The 26736-nt window shown below is 42.7% G+C and overlaps 1 protein-coding gene across 4 annotated transcripts in view; it reads left to right on the top strand.

The window, feature by feature from the left end:
* The first annotated feature begins 16014 nt into the window (after nt 1-16014).
* The window catches only part of dcn (decorin), a 68575-nt gene continuing 57853 nt past the window's right edge, over nt 16015-26736 (top strand). The window contains exon 1 of one of the 4 annotated variants that reach the window (XM_080191326.1): nt 16015-16286. The gene's annotated coding sequence lies outside the window, so the exon portion shown is untranslated. The other 3 variants (XM_080191327.1, XM_080191329.1, XM_080191328.1) reach the window with 3 other exon arrangements.

The following is a 26736-nucleotide window of genomic DNA, read 5'->3' as shown; positions in this document are numbered from 1 at the left end:
GTCTGACTGTGATACACTGACAATTCAAAATTCTGTTTGAGATAGTTGCCATAGAGTCAGAAGATCAGACTGGGTTCAAGTCCTGCTCCAAAGATCTAAGCATTTAATCCAGGCTGTCTCTTTGGTGCAGTACTGAGGGGGTGCTGCACTGTTGGAAGTGTGGCCTTTCTCATGAGACATTAATCCTCTCCAGTGGACAGTTAAAATGCCATAATGCTACTTGGTTAAGTGTTGCTGATGCTTTCTGATGTCCTGACTGACATTTGTCCTTCTAACTAATGCCAAGTGTGCAATTATTTATTTAATTGTTGTTTCCGGGAGCTTGCTGTGCGCAGTGCTCTGTTTCCTATGTTATAATAGTGAGCACATAGCAAAAGTAACTAATTGGACGAAAAGCACTTTGGGATGTCCTGAGGTCACAAAAAGGAGTATATAAACTTGGTGTTGCTTCTCTTTTCAAAAATGAACAACCTCTACCAAGACCACAGTGACACAGTGATTAGCACTGCTGCCTCTCAGCGCCAGGGACCCAGGTTCAATTCTACCTCAGGTAATCACTGTCTGATTGGAGTTTGCACATTCTCCATGCGTCTGTGTGGTTTTCCTCCAGGTGTTCTGATTTCCTCCCACAGTCCAAAGATGTGTGGGTTAGGTTGATTGACAATGCTAAATTGCCCCTTAGTGTCAGGAGATTAGCAGGGTAAATATGTGGGGTTGGGGGAATAGGGCATGGATGGGATTGTGGTCGGTTGAGACTCAATGGGCCAAATGGCCTCCTTCTACACTGTAGGGATTCTATGATCCTCTGATCAGGGAAAAATGTCAATGGAAGTCCTGCTCCGAGGAGTTGGTGGTTTTTCACTTGTGTCATGGGACAGCAGAATTGGCAAACTCATTCTTCAGTGCTAACTGGTGTTTTCAAACAATTGTGGTGGTCATGTTCGTAACAGCTATTTAAAGAAAAAAAATGGAAGAACTAATGTTTGCAACAGCTCTTTAGCAAATCTCCAAGAAGTGTTCTAAACTGCTTTGCATGTGTAGAGCTCCATTGTGCGAGCAGTGCTGTTATGTAAGTCATTGAACATTTCAGGATGTGTAAAGGATCACGAAAGTCTGGACAAAAATTGAATCCAAGTTTCAGGGGCAAAATTTATGAACAATCAGTTTGATTTAACGGATAAATGCAAGCCAGGATTTCCAGGGTTGAAAGGTCAGGTCAGTGTGCCATCCCATTTTGGGATTTTCAATCAGGGAAAATCAAATAAAATCATAGAATCCCTTTGGTGCAGAAAGAGGCCATTTAGCTCATCGAGTCTGCACCAACTCTCCCATCCAGATTCATCCTTCAACTCCATCTCTGTAACCAGCCACATTTCCATTATTGCCACTATAAGCAGAAGCTATTTGTGATTCTGGCTCACAATTTGATGACTTTTTGAAAAATAAATAAAAATATTACTAAAGATGCGAAGGCAACACTGTTAAATGAATTAGTAGTGCTGGTCTATTTTTTCATTAATTGTTAAAGGAAAATAATAATTTGCATTTCACAAGCACTTTATAGCTTATTGATGAAGTCTTTCTTCTGTGTTGGAAAAGCAAGAGCCTGGTCTTAATGGAAGTTGTCAGTTTTTGAAATTAGAAGGGACATTTGCATTTATATCCCCCGTATTCACCTCCCCAACCTCTTCCTCATGTCCCATCCCCTGCCCTTTGTGATCTCAGGACATCCAAAAACCCTATGTGCCCAGTTAATTACTTTTGAAGCTTGGTCACTGTTGTCATCCAACAAACAGTTTATGTTTACTTTATACTAAATTATAGGATGCTTGAAATTTAAAAGTCTAATGTGATTGATTTTTGCACTTGGATATTCCACTTGGAACTTCACTGAACTTTAGATTTTTTTCTGAGTATCATTTTTACCTTCCATTTTAGGTGATCGGGACTAGCAACAAGAAGCTGAAGTGATGGAGTGACAGATTTATAGACTGAGAAGCACACAGTTGCCACTAGGTGGCATAGGCCTAAACTGGAGCAAGGGTAGGATGGTGGAACAGTGCAGAGTTACCTCAGATTGTAGAGGTGTGAAGTGTATGGAAATGTTGTGAAAGTGAAAGACTGGATGCCTGATTGGGCTTGATCTGTGTCAGTTGAGATGCCATTTTCAAATGAATTGTGTCATGTTGTTGAGAACCCCGTTGATGTTAAATGCAAGAGTAATCCAAAACACAGAAGGGTAACTTGTAACGTCAGTTCTTCGTGGTATGTATTTTCAATTTGGTATAATGTGAGGAAAGATGTGCAAATCAGTGAGGAACCATTAGTCTTGTTGTAATCAATTAATAAAGACACAATTAATAAACACACAATAAAAAAGACTACAATACAATACCACAGTACTCTTAATTTCAATGACGGCTATGCACATACAGTATCTCATGAAGTTAATCCTTGTTCACAGCTATCTATATTCCTAAACTATGAAAAATGCCCTTTTCCCACACAAAATCCAATATTATATAACTCCATGAGCTAAATCCAGCATTTAGTTACCACCCATAAGTTATCTTCCCGTTTGGGATAATCTTTCTTCAGTTCAGCGTAGTGTTTCTTCTCTTCAAGAGATTTAAAACAACAGCTTTCAGCACCAACCTGTTTTTGGGACATGCTGCCTTCTCCAGCAGGGTGCGGCTATGGTTGCAACTGCTTATCAGTTTTATCTTTCTTCCTCCTCTCCTACTGTACTTAATTAAGCAGTAAGGGTCAAGAGCTTCAAGTTTTTAAGTGCCCAGATCACCAACAACCTGTCCTGGTCTCCCCATGCCGATACTATCGTTAAGAAAGCTCACCAATGCTTCCGCTTTCTTAGAAGACTAAGGACATTTGGTATCTCAGCCCACGACTCTCACTAACTTTTACAGATGTACCATAGTGAGCATTCTTTCTGGTTGTATCACAGCTTGGTATGGCTCCTGCTCTGCCCAAGACTGGAAGGATCTACAAAAGGTCGTAAATGTAGCCCAGTCTATCACTCAAACCAGCGTCCCATTCGTTGACTCTGTCTACACTTCCCGCTGCCTCGGCAAAGCAGCCAGCATAATTGAGGACCCCACTCACCCTGGACATTCTCTCTTCCACCTTCTTCCTTTGGGAAAAAGATAAAATTCTGAGATCACATATCAACTGACTCAAGAACAGCTTCTTCCCTGCTGCTGTCAGGCTTTTGAATGGGCTTATCTTGTATTAAGTTGTTCTTTCTCTACACCCTAGCTATGACGATAACACTACATTCTGCATTCTCTCGTTTCTTTCTCTATGAATGGTACATGACAATAATAAATCAAATCAAATCAAAATGAATATATTGTTTCTTCCCTTTGATGTTATTCTATTTTAGTATCACCTTGGACCAGGTTTTTAGCATACAGGCGCAAAGTATTTTCTTTTCTCTCCACTTTGAACTTATCTCTTCCCCAGTTCTAACACATATTTTTATACAACATTGTTCACCTCCTAGTCACTTAGATAAACATGTATTTTCCTATTGCTATGCTACTTTGCATATCAAAATGATCCCTTCGGACTTGTAACACTTGTAATGGTTCCCCTTTTATCCAATACTTGATTTTACTCTATCCTTGAATCTTCCTTTTACTCCAGTATTTTGACAAATGTGGTGGTTACATTGCAATTTGAAGCAAGACTGATGATACCATGCATTTTACAAGTATGTCAAGTGCAGCTTAGCTTGTTGCGATCTAAATGTTTCAAGTTTCAGCTCTTTCATACTTTAATGAAATGAATTGAGATAGGACTGTAAAAATGTTTTTATTCTGCACTGTTTGCAATGTATAGACATGTAGGTTTGCAATGGATTAATTGAGATTTTTATGAATAAAGTATATTTTTGGGAAAAAAAATTGAGATGTTGTTTTTGAAATAAAGCCCTTGTTTTTGGTATCATCTATGCCTCACACAAAGGTTTGCAAGTTCACAGAATTATTACAGTATATAAGCAGATCATTTGGCCCACTGTGTCAACACCGGTTCTTAGTGCCATTCTTCAACCTTCTCCCCATAACCCTGCACATTCCTCCTCTTCGGATAACGGTCTAATTCTCTTTAGGATTCTTTAGTTAAACTTGCCTCCACCACACTCTCAGGCAGTGCATTCCAAAACCTCAGTCACATATTTGTAAAAACGTTTTTTTTCATATTGCTTTTGATTCTTTTGCCAATTATGTTAAATCTGTGTTCTCTGGAACTCGATCCTTCCATGATGGGAACAATTTTTCCAGACCTTCTTGTCCAGCCCCCCCATTATCTTGAATTCTTCGATCAAATCTCTTCTCAGCCTTCTTTTCTTCAAGGAAAACAGTCCTAACTTTCTAATCTATCTTCGTAACTGAAGTTCCTCATCCCTAGAATCATTCTCATGAATCTTTTCTACACTTTTTCCAATGTCTTTACATCCTTATTAGTAAAAAAAGTAGGACTAGAGAAATTAATAGACTGGTGGCTGTCAAGGTAGTGAATGCACTGGTGGTCACTTTCCAAAGTTATTTAGATTCTGGAATGGTTCGTGTACATTGGAAGATAACAAATGTCACTCCACTATTTAAGAAGATAGTGAGAGAGGAACCATACATATTGGCACTCCACTAGTTAAGAAAAGAATGAGAGAGGAACCATACATGTTGGCCTGACATCAGTTGTAGGGAAATTGCAAGAATCTATTATAAAGGATGTGATAACAGAACACTTGAAAGTTATCACATAAGGCCAACATAGATTTATGAAATAGAACTCATGTTTGACTGACCTGTTGGAGTTTTTTGAGGATATAACTAACAAGGTAGATAATAGATATTTAGAGGCTTTTGATAAGGCTTCACACAAAAGGTTAGTAAGCAGAATTAGAACATATGGAAATGGGAGTAATATATTGGCACGTATTGAGGATTGGACAGAAAACAATGAATAGGAATAAATAGGTCATTCTTAGGTTGGCAGGCTGTGACTAGTGTGGTACCACAAGGATCAGTGCTTGGGGCCCCAGCTATTCACAATCAATATCAGTGATTTGGATGGGGAGACCAAATGTAATATTTCCTTGTTTGCTGTTGAGATTAAGCTAAGTGGGAATGTAATTTTGAGGAGAATGCAAAGAGGCTTCCAGTGAATTTAGACAGGCTGAGTGAGTAGGGAGGAACATGGCAGATGGGATATCATGTGAAAAAACGTTATCCACTTTGGTGAGGAAAGCATAAATGAAAAGCCTTGTTTAAAGGGTGAGAGGTTGGAAGGTGTTGATGTGCAAAGGGACCTGTGTGTCCTTGTTCACGAGTCACTGAAAATTAACATGCAGGAACAGCAAGCAATTAGGATGGCAAATGGTATAATGGCTTTCATTGCAAGAAGACTTGAGGACATGAGTAAAGATGTCTCGCTGCAGCTGTATAGAGTCTTGGTGAGACAACACCTGGAGTATATTGTACAGTTTTGCTTTCCTTACCTAAAAGAGGAAATATTTGCCAAAGAGGGAGTGTAACAAAGGTTCACCAGACTGAATGCAGAGATAGCAGGATTGTCCGAGGAAGAGAAACTGAGGAGACTGGGCTGGCATTCTCTAGTATTTTGAAGAACGAGAGGCTACCTCATTGAAATTACAAAATTATTCTAGGGCTCTAATAATAATTTATTATTATTATGCATGCAGGAAGGATGTTTCCCCTAGTCAGTGGAGGGGTCCAGAATCCAGGGACACAATCTCAGAATAAGGGGTAGGCCATTTAGGACAGAGATGAGGAGGATTTTCTTCATTCAGAGGGTGGTATATCTTTGGACTTCACCATTCCAGAGGTGATGGAGTCATTGAGCACATTCAAAGCAGAGGTCAATAGATTTTTAGATAGTAAATACATTAAGGAGTATGGGGATGGTGCAGGAAAATAGCATTGTCATGGTAAATCAGCCATGATCTAATTGATTGACAGAGCAGACTTGAGAGGTCAAATGGCCTGTTCCTGCTCCTATTTCTCATGTTCCTTCCTAAAGTATAGTTCCCAGAATTGGATACAATACTTCAGATGACACTGAGCTGGTGGCTTATACAAGTTCAACATAACCTCCTAGCTATTATACTCCATGAGCCTTTTAGTAAAGACCAGGATATTATTTTCTTTATTAACAACTTTTTTAACCTGTCCTGCCACCTGCAGTGATAATGCACATATACATCCAGCTCTCCCTTCTTCTGCACACCCTTCAGAATTGTATCCTTTATTTTGTATTGTCTCTTCATGTTCTTCATACCAAAATTAACCACTTCACGTTTCTCTGCATTGAACTCCATCTGCTGTGGCTGCCGGTCTGTTCCACCAACTTGTCAATGTCCTTTTGAAGTTCAACACAAACCTCCTCACAGTGCTTCCATGTTTTATGTCAGCTAAACATTTCTAAATTGGGCCCTGGAACACCACAGTGGGTTCAAACTTCACTACACCTGACACACCAATGCAATAATGGATCAGTGCCAGAGGTGCTATTTTTCAGATGTGATGTTAAACTAACGCCATGTCAGCTCTCTGCAATGGGCACAAATAATCCTATGGCATTCTTTAAGAAGGGCAGGTGAGTTCTTTGTCAAGCATGATTTCCCCTTCATAAATCCATGCTGATTCTGTTTGATCCTCTCACTGCTTTCTAAATGCTCCACTAATGGTTTTGAGAATTTTCACCACTGCCGGTGTTAGGCTTACTGATCTATAATTCCCTGTTTTCTCTCTACCTCCTTTTTTGAATATTTATTAGCTATCCTCCAATCTGCAGGGACAGTTCCACAGTCTATAAAATCCTGGAAGATGGCCATCAATGCATCCACTGTTTCTAGAGCCACTTCCTTAAGTACTCTGGGGCGCATCAGTAACAATGTGCATCATTCATATGCTGTTCATTCTTCAGCAAAATCTGGCCCAAGCAAATTCTTTCCTTTGTTAAAGGCAATTAATGGAAAATCTAAGGCAGCTGTTCAAAGTTATGAGAACATCAGATAAATCTGGAGGAACAATTGGTTGATGAGTCACCAACAAAGGCCGTCTCCAAAAGAATTAAAAAGATGTTTGAAGAGTGTTTTTCATTTTCTTCAGGCAGTTAATCCAGAGTGGGTGACTTGACCAGAAACAGTGTTGGAAGCAGAATCCACAATATCTTTTAAATGGGAATGAGATTAGTATCAGCCATGAGAGGGAAGTAACTTGATAAAAATGGAAAGTGCTAAAAATACTCAGCCAGTCAGCCAACATCTGTGAAGAAAAGGCAGTGTTAGTATTTCAAGTTGGATATTGCTGTTCTTCAGAGCTTAGTATTTCCAGCATTTTCTGTTATTATTTCAGATTTCCAGCATCTGCGATATTTGTTTTTGTATTTTTGAAAAGAGAGACATGTTGTGGAAGTTTTCCACCTTACGCTCATCAAGACAAATGCAAAAATTACAAATTTCAAATGCTCACTGCAATTTACGCAACAGGAGAAAAGGGTGCTGATTGGTTGGCAAGACAACTCTGATCAAGCAAGATGTATAAATTGTGGTGATTGTTTGAAATTCTTTTATTTGTCTTGACGAGTGCAAGTGAAAAACTTTGACAACCACTGAAATCTTGCTCTTGCTCACGCTGGCAGAATCTTACAGGCTAGCTGACGGCACACTCTCGCTGTGGATTTCAGTGGGAAAACCCGGTTGACAAAGACAGCACCATAAGATCCCACTGCTAATAAGTGATATGTCACCTCCCACTGCCACCAAACTCGTCATAGAGAGGGAGAAAAATCCCACACAACAAGTCTTCCTATTCAGTAATGTTCAAGTTCTGTAATTTTGAGCAATGGTTTTGCTTTTAGTATAAGTATAAAATGATGCTAGAAAGGGCAGAAAAATGGGATTCTGGAAGACGTATGCTTGAACCAGCTCTCTTTGATGAACCAAATGATTTTTCTATGCTGAAACACTCACTCCATGGTCTTCTTGTGATTTTTTTGAAAACATATTCCTCATGTTGTGCTGTTCTCCTTAAAGCTGAAAGTTCAAACTATTAATTGCTCTCATGCACCTTTGAACCTATGGAATCATCCAATGCAGATGGAGGGCATTTGGCCCTTCATGCCTAAGCTGACTCTTTGAAAGAGCTATGCAATTGGGTTCACACCCCATCCCTCTTTCCCCCATAACCCTTGCAAAACTTTCCTCTTTAAGTAGTTGTCTGATTCCCTGATTTTGATTTGATTTGATTTATTATTGTCACATGTATTAATATACAGTGAGAAGTATTGTTTCTTGCACACTCTACAGACAAAGCATACCATTCATACAGAAGGAAATGAGAGAGTGCAGAATATAGTGCTACAGTCAAAGCTAGGGTGTAGAGAAAGATCAACTTAATGCAAGGTAAGTCCATTCCAAAGTCTGACAGCAACAGGGAATAAACTATTCTTGAGTTGGTTGGTATGTGACCTCAGACTTTTGCCCCTTTTTCCTGATGGAAGAAGGTGGAAGTGACAATGTCTGGCGTGTGTGGGGTCCTTAATTATGCTGGCTGCTTTTCCGAGGCAGTGGGAAGTGTAGACAGAGTCAATGGATGGGAGGCTGGTTTGCGTGATGGATTGGGGTACATTCATGATCTTTTGTAGTCCCTTGCGGTCTTGGCCAGAGCAGGAGCCATACCAAAGTGTGATAAACATAACATAAGAACATAAGAACATACGAAATAAGAGCAGGAGTAGGCCATCTAGCCCTTTGAGCCTGCCCCGCCATTCAATAAGATCATGGCTGATCTGAAGTGGCTCAGTTCCACTTTCCCACTTTCTCCCCATAACCTTTAATTCCCTTGCCTACCAAAAACCTATCTACCCACATCTTAAATATATTTAGCGAGGTAGCCTCCACCACTTCAACGGGCAGAGAATTCCAGAGATTCACCACCCTTTGAGTGAAGAAGTTCCTCCTCAACTCTGTTCTAAACTGCACCCCCCTTATCTTGAGGCTGTGCCCTCTAGTCCTGCTGTCCTTTCTGAGCAGGAAGAACCTCTCCACCTCTACCCTATCCATCCCTTTCATCATCTTATATGTCTCAATAAGATCCCCCCTCATCCTTCTAAACTCTAACAAGTACAAGCCCAGTCTATTCAGCCTCTCTTCATAGCTCAATCCCCTCAACTCTGGTATCAGCCTAGTGAACCTCCTCTGCACTCCATCCAAGGCCAAAATATCCTTGCACAAGTGCGGCGACCAAAACTGCACACAGTACTCCAGCTGCGGCCTCACCAGTGCCCTGTACAGTTGCAGCAAGATCTCCCTACTTTTATATTCAATCCCCCTCGCTATGAAGCCCAGCATCCCATTCGCCTTCCTGACCACCTGCTGCACCTGTAGGCTGGGTTTTTGCGACTCATGCACAAGGACCCCCAGGTCCCTCTGCACTGTAGCATGCTGCAGCTTTTTGCCCTATAAGTAGTAGTTCTTCCTACTATTATTCCTGCCAAAGTGGATAACCTCACACTTGCCAACATTGTATTCCATCTGCCAGGTCCTCGCCCACTTGCTCAGCCCATCTAGATCCCCCTGCAGACTTTCTACACCTTCCGCACAATTTGCTGTTCCACTTATCTTTGTGTCATCAGCAAATTTCGACACTTTACACTCAGCTCCCTCCTCCAGATCATCTATATAAATGGTAAATAGCTGAGGCCCCAGCATCGATCCCTGGGGCACTCCACTAGTCACCAACCGCCAATCCGAATAGCACCCATTGACACCCACTCTCAGCCTCCTATTTGACAGCCAATCCCCTATCCACAACCAGAAAGAATGCTTTCTATTGTGCATCTGTAAAAGGGCAAGTTACCATTGAATCAGCTTCCACCAACAAGTCAGGCAGCACATTCCAGATCACAACAACTTCATTCAGTTAAAAAGGTTCTCCTCATCTCTACCTCTCTGGACAATTATCTTATATATCTCTGTCACCTGGTTGCCAACCAGCCAGTGGAAACAGTTTCTCCTTATATTTTTGATGAAAGCATGGCATCCCTATCCCATGCTTTGTGAAGATCTTTGTTAAATTTCTACTTAACTTTCTCAACAACTAGAACTTGCGATGGGACTTACTAGATTACGTTCTTATGTTGCATTTACAAAGCCTATCCATTGCAGCAAAATGTCCCACAGCGAATGTCTTCACAGGGGCGATTGTCAAACAGAATTTCACAACAAGTCACTTTGGGAGCTTTAGAACAAGTGACCAAAGGCTTGTCAAATGGATAGGTTTTAAGGGATGTCTTAAAACAGGAAAGGGAGATTGAGAAGTAGAAAGGTTAAAGGAAGAAACTCCAGAGTGATCTTGCTGGTGGTGCAGATCATTTCAAGGTTATGATAACATCAAGTTTGCAAAGAGTCTGGTCAAACATCAGGCAGTTGCTAGGGAGTGGGATTGAGTTGGTAGTGAGGGAACATAATTTGTGGTGGCAATTAAGACTTTTTAAAAAATTTAGTTGGATGAAATTTCTGGTCATCGATAGCTGGGTGCATATCGGACAACCAGTGTGATGATTTGGGGACATTGGCGGGGTCGGCAGAGATGGTGGTGAGGTAAAGTAAAGTTTATTTATTAGTCACAAGTAGACTTAATGAAGTTACTGTGAAAAACCCCTAGTTGCCACACTCCGGCACCTGTTCAGGTGCACTGAGGGAGAATCTAGCGTGGCCAATGCACCTAATCTGCACATCTTTGAACTGTGGGAGGAAACCAGAGCACCCAGAGGAAACCCACACAGACACGGGGAGAATGTGCAAACTCCACACAGTCAGTGACCCAAGTCAGGAATTGAACCTGCGTGCCTGGCACTGTGAGGCAGCAGTGCTAACCATTGTGCCACTATGCCGCTCCTGGGGAAAGGGGGTAGCTTTTCACATACATGTCAAATGCGACATGTTATTGGAAGGAAGAAATAACTTGCATTCATATAACGCTTTTCACGACTCAAGACTTCCCAATTCAAATCAAACAGTACTTTCTGAAGGGTAGCCATGCTGTGAGGGATGAAACACAGCAGCCTGTCCCACGTGACCCACTGTATACAAAATGCGGTATTGAGGGAATGCTCCACATTTGGAGATGCCAGGTTTTGAACCTGGCGTTAAACCAAATTCCCATCTGCTCTCTTGGGGCGGGGAGGTTGTAAAAGATCCTATGCCAGCAGTCTATGGAAAAACAGGGTGGGGTTAGCGCCATTATTCTGGCCAATATTTACCCTTCAACCATCACCACTAAAAGCAGATTACTTGGTCGTTGTTTATTATTAGAAAAAATCTTTTTTGATGGTAAAGTACTTTGGGATGTCTTGGGCCGCTATGTAAGTTCTTTTTATCTTTCTTTCAACATAGAAAAGTTTCCAATGCTAACATTCATCACTGTGCATGGCTTTCGAAAAGGTTATTAAGATTTTGTTTCTACTTTAAATCCCAATTGCTTTTTTAAATCAATTGACGGGCCATTACCGGTCCTGATTGGAAATTTGACATGGGTGGAGAAAGGCAATTATAAGCTACTTCACAGTGAAGGTCTCTTGAAATATGATTTTACACAAGAAATGGTTTGCCCAGAGCAAAGTGGCGTGGAGTTACGAATGAAGCTGGGGACAAACATTTAGCCTGCTTGTGCTTCATTCCTCCACGTGCTGCTTTTAGGCAGGTTATTCTATCATCATTGTTATTAGCCCATTGAATATAAGACCAAGTAAATGAGCTAACTGCACATGGAGGTACGTATTTCTTTTTAATGCTTTCATGGGATGTGGGCGTCATTGGCAAAGTCAGTATTTATTACCCATCCCTAAGCAACAATCCCTAAGGGAAGGTGATGGTGAACCACCTTGTTTAATCTCAGAAGGCCAAGTGATGTAGGTATATCCACAGTGCTGTTAGGGAGGGGGTTCCAGGATTTTGACCCAGCAACAGCGAAAGAACGGTGATATATTTCCAAGTGAGGATGGTGAGTGGCTTGGAGGGGAATTTGAGGGTGATGGTGTTCCCATGCATCTGCTGCTCTTATCAATCTAAGTGGTAGAAGTTGCAGGTTTGAGAGGTGCTGTCGAAGGAATCTTGGTGAATTGCTGACTATAATGAGTGCAATAAGTATTTGTACCTAACTTTGCAGATTGGAATTCTGTGATGTGTTTCCAGGTGAGTTGTTTTGCTGCTGTAACTGTTCACCTAGGAGCTACTTCTGCACACCACCAAGTATCACTGAAGCATCCATTTTAGAAGAAGGCCATTTGGTGCATAATGCCTGTGCCATCCCTTTCAAAGTGTTATTGATTAGTCCCACTTGTGACACAGTCAAAAATGGGAGAGGATGCAGGGTTCTTCTGGCATAATGGCCAAGATTTATCCTTCAACTGTCACCATCAAAAACAGATAATCTGCACATTTATCACATTGCCGTTCACTTCCCCTCATATTTAGTTACTAATGCATGTTGGTCTTTTCCAGTTTGTGACTATGGTGTGTGCGCTTAACAAGTCCTATGTGGTGTCTTTTAGGATGCATTTGTGTAACTTAGTGGGAACATTACTCTCCTTGTTCTTCCTCTTATTCCGACAACTTTGTCCCTCGAACCACTGAATCCCTACAGTGCAGGAAGAGGCCATCGGCCCATCGAGTCTGCACTGGCTCTCCAAAAGAGCATCCCCTCTGTCCTATCCTTGTAACCCTGCGCACTTAGCATGGCCAGTCCACCTAACCTGCACATCTTTGGACATTAAAGGGGCAATTTAGCATGGCCAATCCACCTTGAAGTATATATCCAACTTCTGGTTTGCTAGTTGCAATTGAATTTGCTTCCATCATTTTTTTAGTCAATGTATCCCAGATCACAATAACTCATTGTGTATAAAGAATCCCCTCTACACGCTTCTAGCTCATTGTGCTAATTAGCTGCTGCAATCTCTATCCTTTGGTTAGCAACTGATCTGCCATACATTGACATTCATTTAAAACTGGATGAAAAAAAAGCTTTACACTTATGTAACTTTTTAAGTTTGTGAAAGATCCCAAAATGATTCACAAAAAGTAGTTAGATATCAGTCAGCTGAAAAGAACTTGTGCTGAAATACACCTTGGTGAAACTCGATCACAAGATGGTCCAAAGTGCCTTTTGTACAATTACCTTGAAGCTAAAAGTCACCACACTCCACTGCCTGTTCAGCAGGTACACTGAGGGAGAATTTAGCATGGCCAATGCATGTAATGAGCACATCTTTTGGACTGTGAGAGGAAACCCACACAGACACAGGGAGAACTTACAGACTCCACATAGACAGTGACCTAAGCCAGGAATTGAACCTGGGTCCCTGGCGCTGTGAGGCAGTAGTGCTAACCACTGTGCCACTGGCCCACTCCAACACTGCGTGGATAAATGCACTGGACAGTTTGCACAAGCTCCTTGGCTACGTCATTTCAATCTTGCAGCTGAATTCAGAAGGCTGATTACTCCGGAGTCATGAGCACAATCTCCAGGCTGAAACTTTATTGCAGTACCGAGGGAATGCTGCACTGTTGGACTTGCTGTTTTCTGGATGAGAAGTTAAATTCAGGCTCTGTGTGCCCTTTCAGTTAAATGAAGGCCCTCTGACATAATCTCATGACGGGAAGGAGGCCTCCTAGTGTCCTGGCTAACATTCAGTCCTCAACAAACTGTACGAGTCTACAATTTCAGGCATCCAGCATCAAGTCAAATATTCACAGAATCCAGGTTAACCATAGTATAGTCAGTGCTGATCTCTCTGCACTTTCACCCTTGCTAACACAACCTACGCAATTGTAGAATGATTTCCATTTCCAGTATCAATCCTTTTTAAACCTGCCTGAGTGATGAGGGTGGAGCAATTTGAAGCAGTTTGTGCTCCTTTACTGCATTTTTATAAAATTTACTTTATTCCATAATCAGAAATGTTGTCATCAGTTTAATAGCTGCAGAATTTGGTGAATAATTAACAATGAGTTCACAAAGTCTGTCATTATTACCATGTAAAACAACCCCTAGGAAATTGAGGCAAGGAAGGGATCCACCATAAGTTTGGGAATCATCACAAACTGCTGGAAGATTTGGCCCATGTTGCCCCCAAATATGGCAGCAAAGCCTTCAGCCTCCCAAAGAGTGTCAAGGAATGGCTAGATTTACAATGTGAATATGAATAAGCCTCATCACAGCAAGTTAGGGCTGGTATTTTACATCACAAGGACCCTGATATTGGGGGGATTTATCGTTCTGATCTTCCACCCAACCTCCCCAGCCCAGAAAAGAACAATTGAAAGTGTCTAATTGCAGCAGGTAGTAACTTATTCCTGGAGTTATACAAGGTTTTTACTTTTTTTTTCTTACTTTTCCTTTTGGTTGCTGTTTCCTCTCTCGTTTTTAATCCAATCTTTCTTTCCCTCTCTTTATTTCTTTCTGTACTTGATTTGACCCTAATTAATCCTTATTCCTTCAGTGTTGCTTCCTCCTTTTTACCCCTCAATCTTAAATTTTATTAGTTAATAGGAGATAGATCATTGGATCCATCTTCTCTACCAGGTCTTCTTTTCTCAACTCTCAAATGGCTAACTTTGCAGGAGAGGCCAAAGAAAACACTTCAAAGACACTCTGAAGCTTGCCTTGAAGCATTATAGCATTGACCTTAATGACTGGAAGGAGCTTGTCATCAACTGTTAAAAATAGCAGTAACTTGTATACCAAGTTGCATCACGCTTTGAGTCACAAAGGGCAAGATTCTCTGGCCTTCCAGCCATGTGTTTCCCACCAGCGGGAGGTGGCACATTGTTTGCTTGTGGCGGGGTTCTGTGGTCCCATAGCTATCAATGGGAATTCCCATTGACGTCACCCCACGCTGGTGGGAAACCTGCAGGAAGGGGTACGCTGCCGGTGAGGCTGCAGAATCCCACCGGCCTCAACGGTCGGAGAATTCTGGTCCACATCTTAATGATGAGGCAGGGCAGCAACAGAGAAGGAAAGTAAAGGATGCAAATCCTACACTCCAGATGCCACTACCTCGTGGGAGATTCTGCGCCTAAAGATTGATTAGTCAATTCGGCCTGATCAGTCACCGGAAGACCCATGATGGGATCTCGCCACCCTGAGTAGAAGTCATTCTCGACAGCCAGTGAGAAGAAGCACCGCAATAACACGCCACCAGCAGTCTGTCATGCAAAAGATGCGTTCTGAGGGGGTGAGACAGTAAGAATTCAATTTGTGGCACTCACTACTAGTTGTCCCTCTCCAGCAATTTCTGGGTAGACGTTTCGACAAGCTAGTGATAATAATTGTTTCAGCAAAAACTAAATGTTAATTGTGTTATAACTCTTTAGTGGGTGTGATGGTCTGCTGTGGGGTCGCAATTCAGGTTAACTTGTGGGGAAAGTGAAGTACTGGCCACTCACTTTAGTATAGCGGTGGAAAGAGGTTATTCTGGTGCAATAAGCACTTTAGAAGACCAGGCTAACGGCAGCCTTGTTATAAAGCTAAAAATGGCCAGGCGTCTTCTGTCAACTAAATAGCAGGCCACCCAAAAAGGGTTTCTTTTATTTAAAAAAAACTTTTTTGCATTTTACTAAATACTCTGAAAGGTTCTGTGACAGAACCTTGGATTTCCATTAGGTTGAAATCTTCACCTTGAATATACTGTGCCCCAAGTAAGATCATTTCTAATTGATACCAATTATCATTTTAAGTAACTGTAACTGTTTCCTTTTCAAACCCATGGAAAGTGTCACCATTATGGAGTTTATTTTCACAAACCCCAGCGACACATTTGATAAATTACAGTTCAGATCTAGTGGGTGTGTGGCTTCACAAATCCACCAGCAAAGAGGAGTACACAACTGGGGTGGAGAGGTGGGGGGTGGGGTGGGTAGAATCCAACAAAAGGCTAATAAAGTGTTCTTGGCTTCAATACAAGGGATATATCATTACCATATGATCAGGAGTTGCCGGTGTGTGTGTGTGTGTGTGTGTGTCAGTTAAAGTTCTCTGCAGTTAATGGGACCTAGTCTGGAGGCTAGCTAAAAGAACAGGAGCAGGGGAGTTTTTTTTTAACCAGCTGTGACCCTCCAGCGAACAGCAACAAGGCTCCCTCCCCCTTACACACCTGTACTGCTCTCCCCAGGCAGCTGAAAACTTCACCATCAGAACATCTTCAGAGGAATACTGGGACAGATCTCAGCAACTGAAAAGGTATGGCTCGCGTCCAATGCTGATCAATTCAGTCTTGCTGTAAATAGTCATTTGATTGTGATTTTTTCTCTCTCTGTCTAAATGCTGTCGCCTCTGTGAACCTGAGCGACTTGTTCTCAATATTCAACTCGATTGCATGCGTTGGATCCGAGGTACTTTTCTCATCCACCAAAACATACAAGGTTTGCTTTGCTACAAAAATAAGTTGAGTTCTTTTTATTTGCCCTTTCAGCATGGGCTAATTATTAAATGGCTCGCAGTTATCGTGCAGGACGGGCGCTTTGTTTTGACTGCAGTAATGTAAATGTAGTGAAATGTTTTAGCCTGCAACGCTCAGAGTTTAACGGGCTTGAGGATGGATGTGTTGACTTTATCCCCTTAACGTTTGAACGCACCGAAAGGAGTTGCAAAACTGACCTTGTAAGCTCTTTGTTAGCAGCGCTCGGGGGGTGCAGTCAATTAAAGCGACACGGTGGAGCTGAGCAGATAAGCTTGTGGTACTGGAGTACATTGCTGTTAGTCCCATTCACAGAATAATGAAACTGATAAGTGAAACAATCACATGGTCCTAAAAATATTACTTTAACTAAAAAGATTCTAGATGTATAGAATCCCGTGTTGTCTAATTCTGAGCAGTTCCATTTTCCGTCACAAGCTATTTTCTTAGCATCATTTCTGAAATGATCACTTTGATCTCTTCCTGTAAGTGTTTGGAAACTGTGCCCAAATTCATGTTTCAATGCGGTAAAGTAAATAGTAGCTTGAGAGTCCCTTCGTAATGTTACATTCCCATAGATAGTGACCAACTAACCCTTTGTACACCAGATTGAAATATAGATTTTTTTTGAGGAAAAATTAAGAACAAGAGTCACCACAAAGGGTAATTCCAGTCATTCAGAGTCCTTGCCCTCAATATTTTGTTGAAATGTGTTGCAGTTTGAAGAGGGTGTTTCATTAGTATTGTAGCAAGGTGACATATGCCCCATCTGATTTTTCCTTCAGAGATAAAAATTAATCCCTCTATAAACTCATTTCCATTTCCTTTGTTGCCCTGATCTATTGAATGGAGGGGTATCAGCTAAAACATGAAGGTGTGTGTGGCCAGGAGCATATTGTTATGGGGCACTAAATGGAGGGGGGGTGGTGGTGGAATCATTCATCAATCAGTTGGTGCCCACTGTGGCTCACTGAGCTGGACTCACACCCTGACTTACAAGGTCATTAGTTCAAGTCTCATATCAGACAATTGAACATGCAATTTAGGTTCATAGAAATACTACAGTGCAGAAGGAGGCCATTTGGCCCATCGAGTTTGCACAAACAACAGTCCCATCCAGGCCCTATCCCCATCACCTACATATTTACCCCACTAATCCCTCTAATCTACGCATCCCTGGACACTAAGGGCAATTTAGCATGGCCAATCAACCTAACCCGCACATCTTTGGGTGTGGAAGGAAACCAGAGCACCCGGAAGAAACCCATGCAGACACAGGGAGACCGTGCAAACTCCAAACTTAAGTGGTTAACATTACTGCCTCACAGCACCAGGGTCCCGGGTTCAATTCTGGCCTTGGATCACTGTCTATGTGGACTTTGCACATTCTCCCCTTGTCTGTGTGGGTTTCCTCTGGGTGCCCCAGTTTTCTCCCACACTCCAAAGAAGTGCAAGTTAGGTTGAATGGCTATGCTAAATTGACCCTTAGTGTCAGGGGACTAGCAGGGTAAATATGAGGGGTTACGGGGCCTGGCTGGATTGTGGTCAATGCAAACTTGATGGGCCAAATGGCCTCCTTCTACACTGTAGGGATTCTATGATTTGATGCAGACAGGGACCCAAGCTGGGAACTGAACCCAGATCCCTGGAGCTGTGAGGTAGCAGTGCTAACCACTGTGCCACAGTGCCACTGCCATTAGGTTGACATCAGCACACTGTTGAGGGAGTGCTGCAGTGCCGCAGGTACTTCCTTCTGCATGAAATATTAAACCAAAGCCTTGCTGCTCTTCCAGGTGGCATTACAATATGTTGAAAAAGGCAACATAGTTCTTACTGACATCCAGGTCAATATTTACCCTCCATCAGAGAACATACAGCATAGCAAGAGGCCCATCAGCCTATCAGTCCTATACTGGCTCTTTCAAAGACCTACCCAGTTAGTACTTATTTCCCCACTGCCCAACACTGCCCAATTATTCCTCTTTAAGTAAATATCCAGTTCTCTTTTGGAAGCACCTATTGAACCTGCTTTCATTTCACTATCAAGCAGCACATTCCTGTGCATCAATTACCCTTTCATGGGATGTTGGTGTTGCTGGCTAGGCCAATATTTATTGCCCATCCGTAATTATCTTTGTGAAGGTGGTATTGAACTGCCTTCTTAAACTGATACAGTCCATATGGTGTAAAGTACACACACAATGCTGAAAGGGAGGGAGTTCCAGGGTTTTGACCCAGGGATAGTGAAAGAATGGTGATATATTTCCAAGACAGGATGGTGAGCGACTTGAAGGGAACCTACAGGTGGTGGTGTTCCCATGTGTTTGTTACCCTCTCCTTGCTGCATAAAATCTTTCTTCTTGTCACTTCTGGTTCCTTTGCCAATCACCTTAAGTCTGTGTCCTCTTGTTATTGACCTTACTGCTAGTGGAAACTGGTTCTCTTCATTTACTCTATCAAATCTCCCCTAATTTCCTCTTTCCTAAGGAGGACAATTCCAGCTGCCCAAGTCTCTCTAAACTGCTGCAGTTTTTTTATTCCTGGTCTCATTCTATCCTCTCGAAGACTTTGAAATCCTTCCTAATGTGTGAATCCTGCAATTGTACACAATGCTCCAGTTGGATCCTACCCAATGTTGTTGTAATTATGCGGTCTATCTCTTTAAGACAGCACAGCAGAAGAGGGTTACCTGGCTTGAGGGACCAATCGGAACTGAAAATGAGTGATCACCCAGAGGGTGGAGTCCTCTCTTGGTTCCTATTGGCTCCTCAAGGCAGGTAACCCTCTTCTGATCTGCGTTCTTAAAGAGATACCCCACAATCACTCCAGGTGTCTTATAAGTGACATAATTGCTTTGCTATTACACTGTTGCTGGCAAGCCCAGCACTTATTGCCCATCTCTAATTGCCCTTGACCTGAATGGCTTGCTAGGCCATTTCAGAGGACATTTTAAGAGTCACTCACATTGTTGTAGGTCTGGAGTCACCAGTAAGCAGAACCAGGTAAGAAAGGCAGATTTCCTTCTCTAAAGAGCATTGGTGAACCAGATAGGATTTTATGACAATCGACAATGGTTTCATGTCATCAGTAGACTTTTAATTCCAGATTTTTATTGAATTCAGATTTCACCATCTGCTGTTATGGGATTGAAACTTGGACATTATACGGCCCCTTTCTTCCCATGGGCTTCAGTTTTGCTAACAAGTCTATTATTGGCATATTGGCAAAGTTTGAAAGTTTGCATAGCCAACATCAGCCACACTGTCTCCATCAATCCTCTCTAAAACTTAATTCAAGAACTCAGTCAAGTTAGTCAGATATGATTTCCCTTTAACAAGCCTACACTGGCTTTCACTTCTAACATAGCTTTCCAAGTGCCAATTAATTGTGTCCTGGACTAACCTCTCTAACTGTTTCTCTATCACAATATTAAGCTGAATAGAATTTAATTCCCAGGTTTACCTTTTTCTCCATTTTTGAACAGAAGTATGACAAATCCATCAGCATTACGTATAAAAACCCCAAATTATCTGGTCATTATGACATTGCAGTTTGTGGGAGCTTGCTGTGCATAAAATTCCTACATTACTGCAATGACTATGAAGTATTTAATTGGCTGTAAAACACATGGGGACATTCTGAGATTGTGAAATATGCAAGTTCTTTCTTTTATCATTCCATAGGAGCTGCCCTTGGCCTCTTTTAAGGTCAAACCAAATAGACAAATTCAAATTAAATTAAGACAAAGTAAAAGGCGCAGCTCCCCAAAAGGATGGGGAACAGCCCGAACAAAAAACAAAGTACAAAGTAAACTTAAAAAACGTCAAATTAAATTGTGATTATTAGGGTCAATAATGCACCCCAGCCCCTGTGGTGCCCAACGGGTGCAGAAGGCATCAACTGCGCCTGTGGACACCACATGTTCCCTCTCCAGGGACACCTGGCCACGAACGTAGCCGCGGTAGAGGGGCAGACAGTCAGGATGGACGGCCCCCTCAATCGCCCGCTGCCTGGACCTATAAATGGTGGGCTGCCCTCGGAGTCCCATAGAATTACTAAGGTGCAGAAGGAGGCCATTTGGCCCATTGAGTCTTTACTGATTTAGCATCTTATGCTCGCCCATCCACCCCTTCGCCCTGCCTTATCTCAGTAATCCTGATGGCTAATCCACTTAACCTGCACACTTTTGGACTGTGGGAGAAAACCGGAGCACTCGGAGGGAACCCACGCTGCATGTATTTTTTTCCCTGTGTCCCTTAAATTGAATAACCTTTAAACATCTGCATTAATTGTCACAGAACAGGGCCAACATGGAGGAATCTAGTATCAGGGAGGGCACAGTTTAAAATTCATTGAGCTTCCATTAAAGATGGAGATGAGGAGGAATAATTTCTTCTCTGACACGGTGGTTAGTATTGAGAATTCCCTTCCCCAGAGAGCAGTGGGTGTTGGGGCATTGAACATATTCAAGGGAATTGAGGGTTATGGGGAGGCAGACAACAAAAAGGAGTTCAAGCCACTATCAGATCAGCCATGATCTTATCAGTGGAGGGAACATTTTCGAGGGGCAGATTGGTCTACTCTTGCTCCAATTTCTTATGTTCTGTATGGTACTTTCAGTGGCCACTGCACTCAGCTTTGCTGGAACAATGCCTGACAGTTTCTATCTCAATGCTTCCCCTTTCTTTGTGATTCTCACCCCATTCCTTTCCTCCTCTCCCCTCTCTCTGTTACTCTCTCCCTACCTCTGTCCCTTTTTCTTTCTCTTGCCCGCTCCAGCTGGATGGAAGGTGAGAAAGAGAGGCTGATATGGAAGGAGGTTTCATCTGTATCTAACTGCATTTTCTGAACTGCCTGTCCTTGTTTGATGAAACAGTGAAATGGGAGATTGACTTTGTAATGGGCTGTATGTGTGTGTGTGTGTGTATGTGTCTGTGTGTGTGTCTGCGTGTGTGTGACTGAGTGTGTGTGAGTGTGTCTGTGTGTGTGTATATCGTTGTATGTATCTGTGTGTGTATTTCGGTGTATGTATCAGTATGTGTATGTATCGGGTGTGTGAGTATGTAGCGGTGTATGTGTCAGTGTGTCTGCATGTGTATATCTGTGTAGGTATCAGTGTGTGTGTGTGCATGTGTGTTTGTGTGTTGGTGCGTGTGTGTGTGTGTGTGTATGTCAATCCGTGTGTCTTATCAATGTGTGTGCGTGTATTATAGTGTGTGTGTCTGTGTGTATATCTGTATATGTGTGTGTGATATCTGTGTGTGTGTGTGTGTGTGTGTATCGGGTGTGTGTGTGTATCGGGGTGTTGTGTATCAAAGACAAAGACAAAGAACAGTACAGCACAGGAAACAGGCCCTTCAGCCCTCTAAGCCTGTGCCGCTCATTGGTCCAATTAGGCCATTCATTTGTATCCCTCCATTCCCAGTCTGCTCATGTGACTATCCAGCTAAGTCTTAAACGATCCCAGCGTGTCCGCCTCCATCACCCTACTTGGCAGTGCATTCCAGGCCCCCACCACCCTCTGTGTAAAAAAACATCCCTGTGGGTCTGCATTGTGGATCTGAGGTGGTTTGCATTGGTTTATTTGCACGTGTGTGAGTGTGTGTGTGTGTGTGTGTGTGTGTATTCTGCATGTATGTATGTGCACATGTGAGTATATGTGCATGGGAGGTGTTTGTGCATATGTGTGCCTATATGTGAGAGTATGGGTGTGTACGTGAGTGAAATTGTGTGTGTGATTCTGTGTGTGAGTGTGTAAGTGTTTGCCTGCATGGGGGTTAGTGTGTGAAACATAGAAATGAGAATCAGGAGGAGGCCATTTGGCCCTTTGAGCTTGCTCCACCATTCATTTTGATCATGGTTGATCATCAAATTCAATATCCTGATCCCCCTTCCCCTCCATAACCCTCAATCCCTTTAGCCCCAAAAAATATGTCCAATTTCTTCTTGAAATCACATGTGAACATGTGCAGGTTCCTAGCCATCTGTATGTGTGTGTGGTGTGTGTGTGTGTGCATACATGTACATGTGTCTGCATATATGAGTGTGTGTACATGTGTGTGTGTGTGTGTGTATGTGTGTGTTCACATATGTTTGTGTATATGTGCATATGGACTGTATGTTGTCGGTCAGTCTGTGTACATCTGCTCCCTTTCTCTGTGTCTCTGGAACACAGATTCTGCCTCAGCAGTTCAGCATTTGATCATTTTCTATTTCAATATCTGACCTTTCCCCACTGGAACTGTCTGTAAATCATGTTGGAAGGAACATTAGGGCCAAGTCTTGCTACTGAGGGAGAGACAGAGAGTGAGAGACAGAAAAAGAATGAGATTGGGATGGTTAATGAGGGCTAATATTGCCACAAATGTGTGTAGCAGTGTGAAGGTAGTAGCCAGACTCTGCTCTGTGTGAAATAACCGTCTCTCTCTCTCTCTCGGGGACACGAATTTGAAGGGATTGGTGAAAGAACCAATTGTCATATGAGGAAATCCTCTCTATCCCAGCTTTTGGTTGCCTGTCCGAATATCTCCCCGTGTGTCTGGCTGGGAGAATTTGTTTTTGGAGGGCCCCCATGTGAAGTGTCTTTGGGACGTTCCACTCTGTTTCTGGTGCTATACTAATGCAAATTGTTGTTGCTTTACAAATCCTGCTCACATGTTCCAACCCGGGTTGGGGGGGGCGCGGTTTCTCAGCCCCTGTAACCTGGGCCATTTGAACGTCCCCCAGTCACAGTCACTCCAACATCAGTGGCTGTGTCTTCAGCTGCCGAGGCCTCTAACTGTGCAATTCCTTCCCTAAAGAGGTGATGATGGCCTAGTGGTATCATTGCTACACTCTTCATCCAGCAACTCAGCTAATTTTCTGGGGACCCGGGTTTGAATCCCACCACTTCCTCCCATTGTTCTCTTAATATGGCCCCACATCATTTTACACCCCTCCACCCCACTAAATCTCTGCTCAGCTCCCACCACCGCCTTGATCTAAAGAAGTCCCACCCCGTCTAATCCTTCCTAATCGCTAATATTCCCTAATCCCGATAATTTAGAACCATCGAATCACACAAAGCAGAAGAAGCCCTTCTGCCCATCGAGACGGCACTGACACGTGGAAACCTGACCTTACCTGATCCCATTTACCATTGCCCTGAATATACAATGTGCTATCTTTTATAAAGGATGTGAGGCAACCCGCCTCTGCCACTCTCCCTGCAGCGGATTACAGACTGTCACCAGCATCTGGGTGACAAAGTTTTTCCTCAAATCCCCACTAAACATCCTCCGCTCATCTTGACCTAAAAGCATAAGATCTAGGAGCAAGAGTATGCCTTCTGGCCCCTCAAGCCTGCTCTGCCATTCAATAACATCATGGGTTACTTTATAAATGGGGAAAAGCTGGAAACAGTGCATGTCCAAAAAGACTTGGAGCAGTCACTTACATATAGAAAATAAGAGGAGGAAGAGGCCATTCGGTCCATTGAGACTGACCCACCTTTCAATACTATTATGGCTGAGCCTCTGTCTCAGTGCCATGCATCAATGCAATCCCCAGACTAGAACCTTAGAACTTCATATATTCCCTTCTTTTATATATCATGAATTGGCTTCCACACCCTTATTCGTTGGAGAATTCCACAGGTTCACCAACCTCTGAGTGAAAATATTTCTCCTCATCTGAGTCCTAAATGGCCTAACCTGATGCTGAGACTGTGATCCCTTGTTCCAGACTCTCCAGCCAGAGGAAACATTATCCCTGTATCCAACCTGTCAGAGATTTATAAATTTCAATTCGATCTCCTCTCATTCCTCTAAATTCCAGTGAATACAAACCCAGTTGCCACATACTCCCCTTATACAACAATGCTGCCATCTGAGATAAAGAAAGCAAAACTCACAGGTGTCGTCTTACCGAGGCCCTGTGCAGCTGCAGTAAGACACCTTTGTTCTTTTACTTAAATCCTCTTGCAATGAAGGGCAACATACCATTGATCTTCCGAACTGCTTGCTGTATCTGCACGCTGTTTTCAGCAACTCGTGTTCTCGGATACCCAGGTCCCTTTATACAACATTTCCCAATCTATCACCAGTTACAGAATACTCTGCCATTCTGTTTCTCTGTCCAAAGTGGATAAGGTCACATTTATCCACATTATTCTGCATCTGCCGTGTATTTCCTCTCTTACTCAACTTGTCCAAATCACTCTGAAGCCTCTTAACATCCTCCTCATCAGTCACTCACTCACATTCCCACCAAGTTTCATTTCATCAGCAATCTTGGAAATATTGCATTTGGTTCCTTCATCGAAATCACTGATGTATTTTGTGAATAGCTGGGAACAAGAACTGAACCTTGCGGGACCCCTCTAGTCATTGCCTGCTATTTAGAAAAAGGTTCATTTATTCCTACTCGCTGTTTCCTGTCTGCTAACCAATTCTCAATTACCTCCAATCCCATGCACTTTATTTAGCGCACTACCTCCTATGTAGGACTGCTCCATCCATTTGTGTGCAGTGTAGATTTACCAGAATGATACCAGGGCGGCACAATGGCACAGTGGTTAGCACTGCAGCCTCACAGTGCCAGGGACCTGGGTTCGATTCCTGGCTTGGGTCACTGTCTGTGTGGAGTCTGCACGTTCCCCCCATGTCTGCGTGGGTTTCCACCGGCTGCTCTGGTTTCCTCCCACAGTCCAGAAGACGTGCAGGTTAGGTGAATTGGCTATGCTAAATTGCCCCTTAGTGTCATGGGGGCTAGCTAGGGTAAATGCAAGGGGTTATGGGGATAGGGCCTCGGTGGGATTGTGGTCGGTGCAGACTCGATGGGCCAAATAGCCTCTTTCTGCATTGTAGGTTTCTGTGGTTCTATGACGGTCACCCAAGGTTGGAATTGACAACTGTGCCATCGTGCTGCCCTGGTACTCATTCACTGATCCTCGTTCTAAATGATGCTGAACTGTGCTAAACCACATCAATATAATTAACCAGTGTCGTGTTAGTCAGGCCTCCCATGATGTACAGAAACTGTGAAGAAATGTTTCACAAATAATGAACCTAATTTAATTGGTTCACAATTATTGCTGGCCAAAATTTAAGTCCCCCATATCTGGAAGGAAGATGAAATTAACTTAAATGACCTGCATATTTCCATTCCTCCTAAGTGCCACATTCCATTTTATCTTTCAAAATGGACACAGTAAGTAGTCTCGTAACACTAGGTTAAAGTCCAACAGGTTTAAAGGGAATATTAGGGGGAGGCTTCTTCAAACAGAGAGTGGTGGGAGTGTGGAATGAGCTTCCAGATGAAGTGGTGAATGTGGGCTCACTTTTAACATTTAAGAAAATCTTGGACAGGTACATGGTTGAGAGGGGTGTGGGGAGATATGGTCCAGGTGCGGGTCAGTGGGACTAGGCAGAAAAATGGTTCGGCACAGCCAAGAAGGGCCAAAAGTCCTGTTTCTGTGCTGTAGTGTTCTATGGTTCTATGGTTTATTTGGTAGCACAAGCTTTCGGAACATTGCCCATTCATCAGGTGACTCACCTGATGAAGGAGCAGCACTCCGAAAGCTTGTGCTACCAAATAAACCCGTTGGACTTTAACCTGGTGTTGTGAGACTACTTACTGTGCCTAGCCCCAGAACAACGCCAGCAACGCCACAAAATGGACACTGGTAATGTTCACAGACATCAAGCCCTTGTTTAATTCTATTACCTCAACAACTTGGAAGGCAACGTACACCAGCATCCCTACACTCAATGACGAAAAAAAGTGATCCTCCTTTAAGAAATGGAGGTGTGAAAATACATACGAACACATAAATTTGGAGCAGGAACCTGTCTGTCACTCAAGAAGATTGTGTTTGATCTGATTGTAACCTCGATTTCACATTTTCACCTACACGATAACCTTTCACCCTCTTGCTTGTCAAGAATCTCTCTACCACTGCCTTAAACATAATCAAAGACTCTTCCCACTGTCTTTTGAGGGAGAGAGCTCCAAAAACTCATGCCCCTCTGAGAGAAAAAGTTCTCCTCCTCTCTATCTTAAATGAGTGACCTCCAACTTTTAAACAGTGACCCCGAGTTTAAGATTTTCCCACAAGAGGAAACATCCTCTCTAATCCACCCTGTCAAGTTGCTCTTTGGATCTTATATGTTACAACCAATTCGCTTCTTACTCTTATAAACTCCAGCGATGCAAGCTGAGACTGATCAACCTTTCCTCATAAGAGATCCCACC

This window comes from Carcharhinus amblyrhynchos, chromosome 6 (genome assembly GCF_965287045.1).
Source record: "Carcharhinus amblyrhynchos chromosome 6, sCarAmb.v2.hapA, whole genome shotgun sequence".
Taxonomy (NCBI): domain Eukaryota; kingdom Metazoa; phylum Chordata; class Chondrichthyes; order Carcharhiniformes; family Carcharhinidae; genus Carcharhinus; species Carcharhinus amblyrhynchos.
This window is presented reverse-complemented; position numbering and strand designations above follow the sequence as displayed.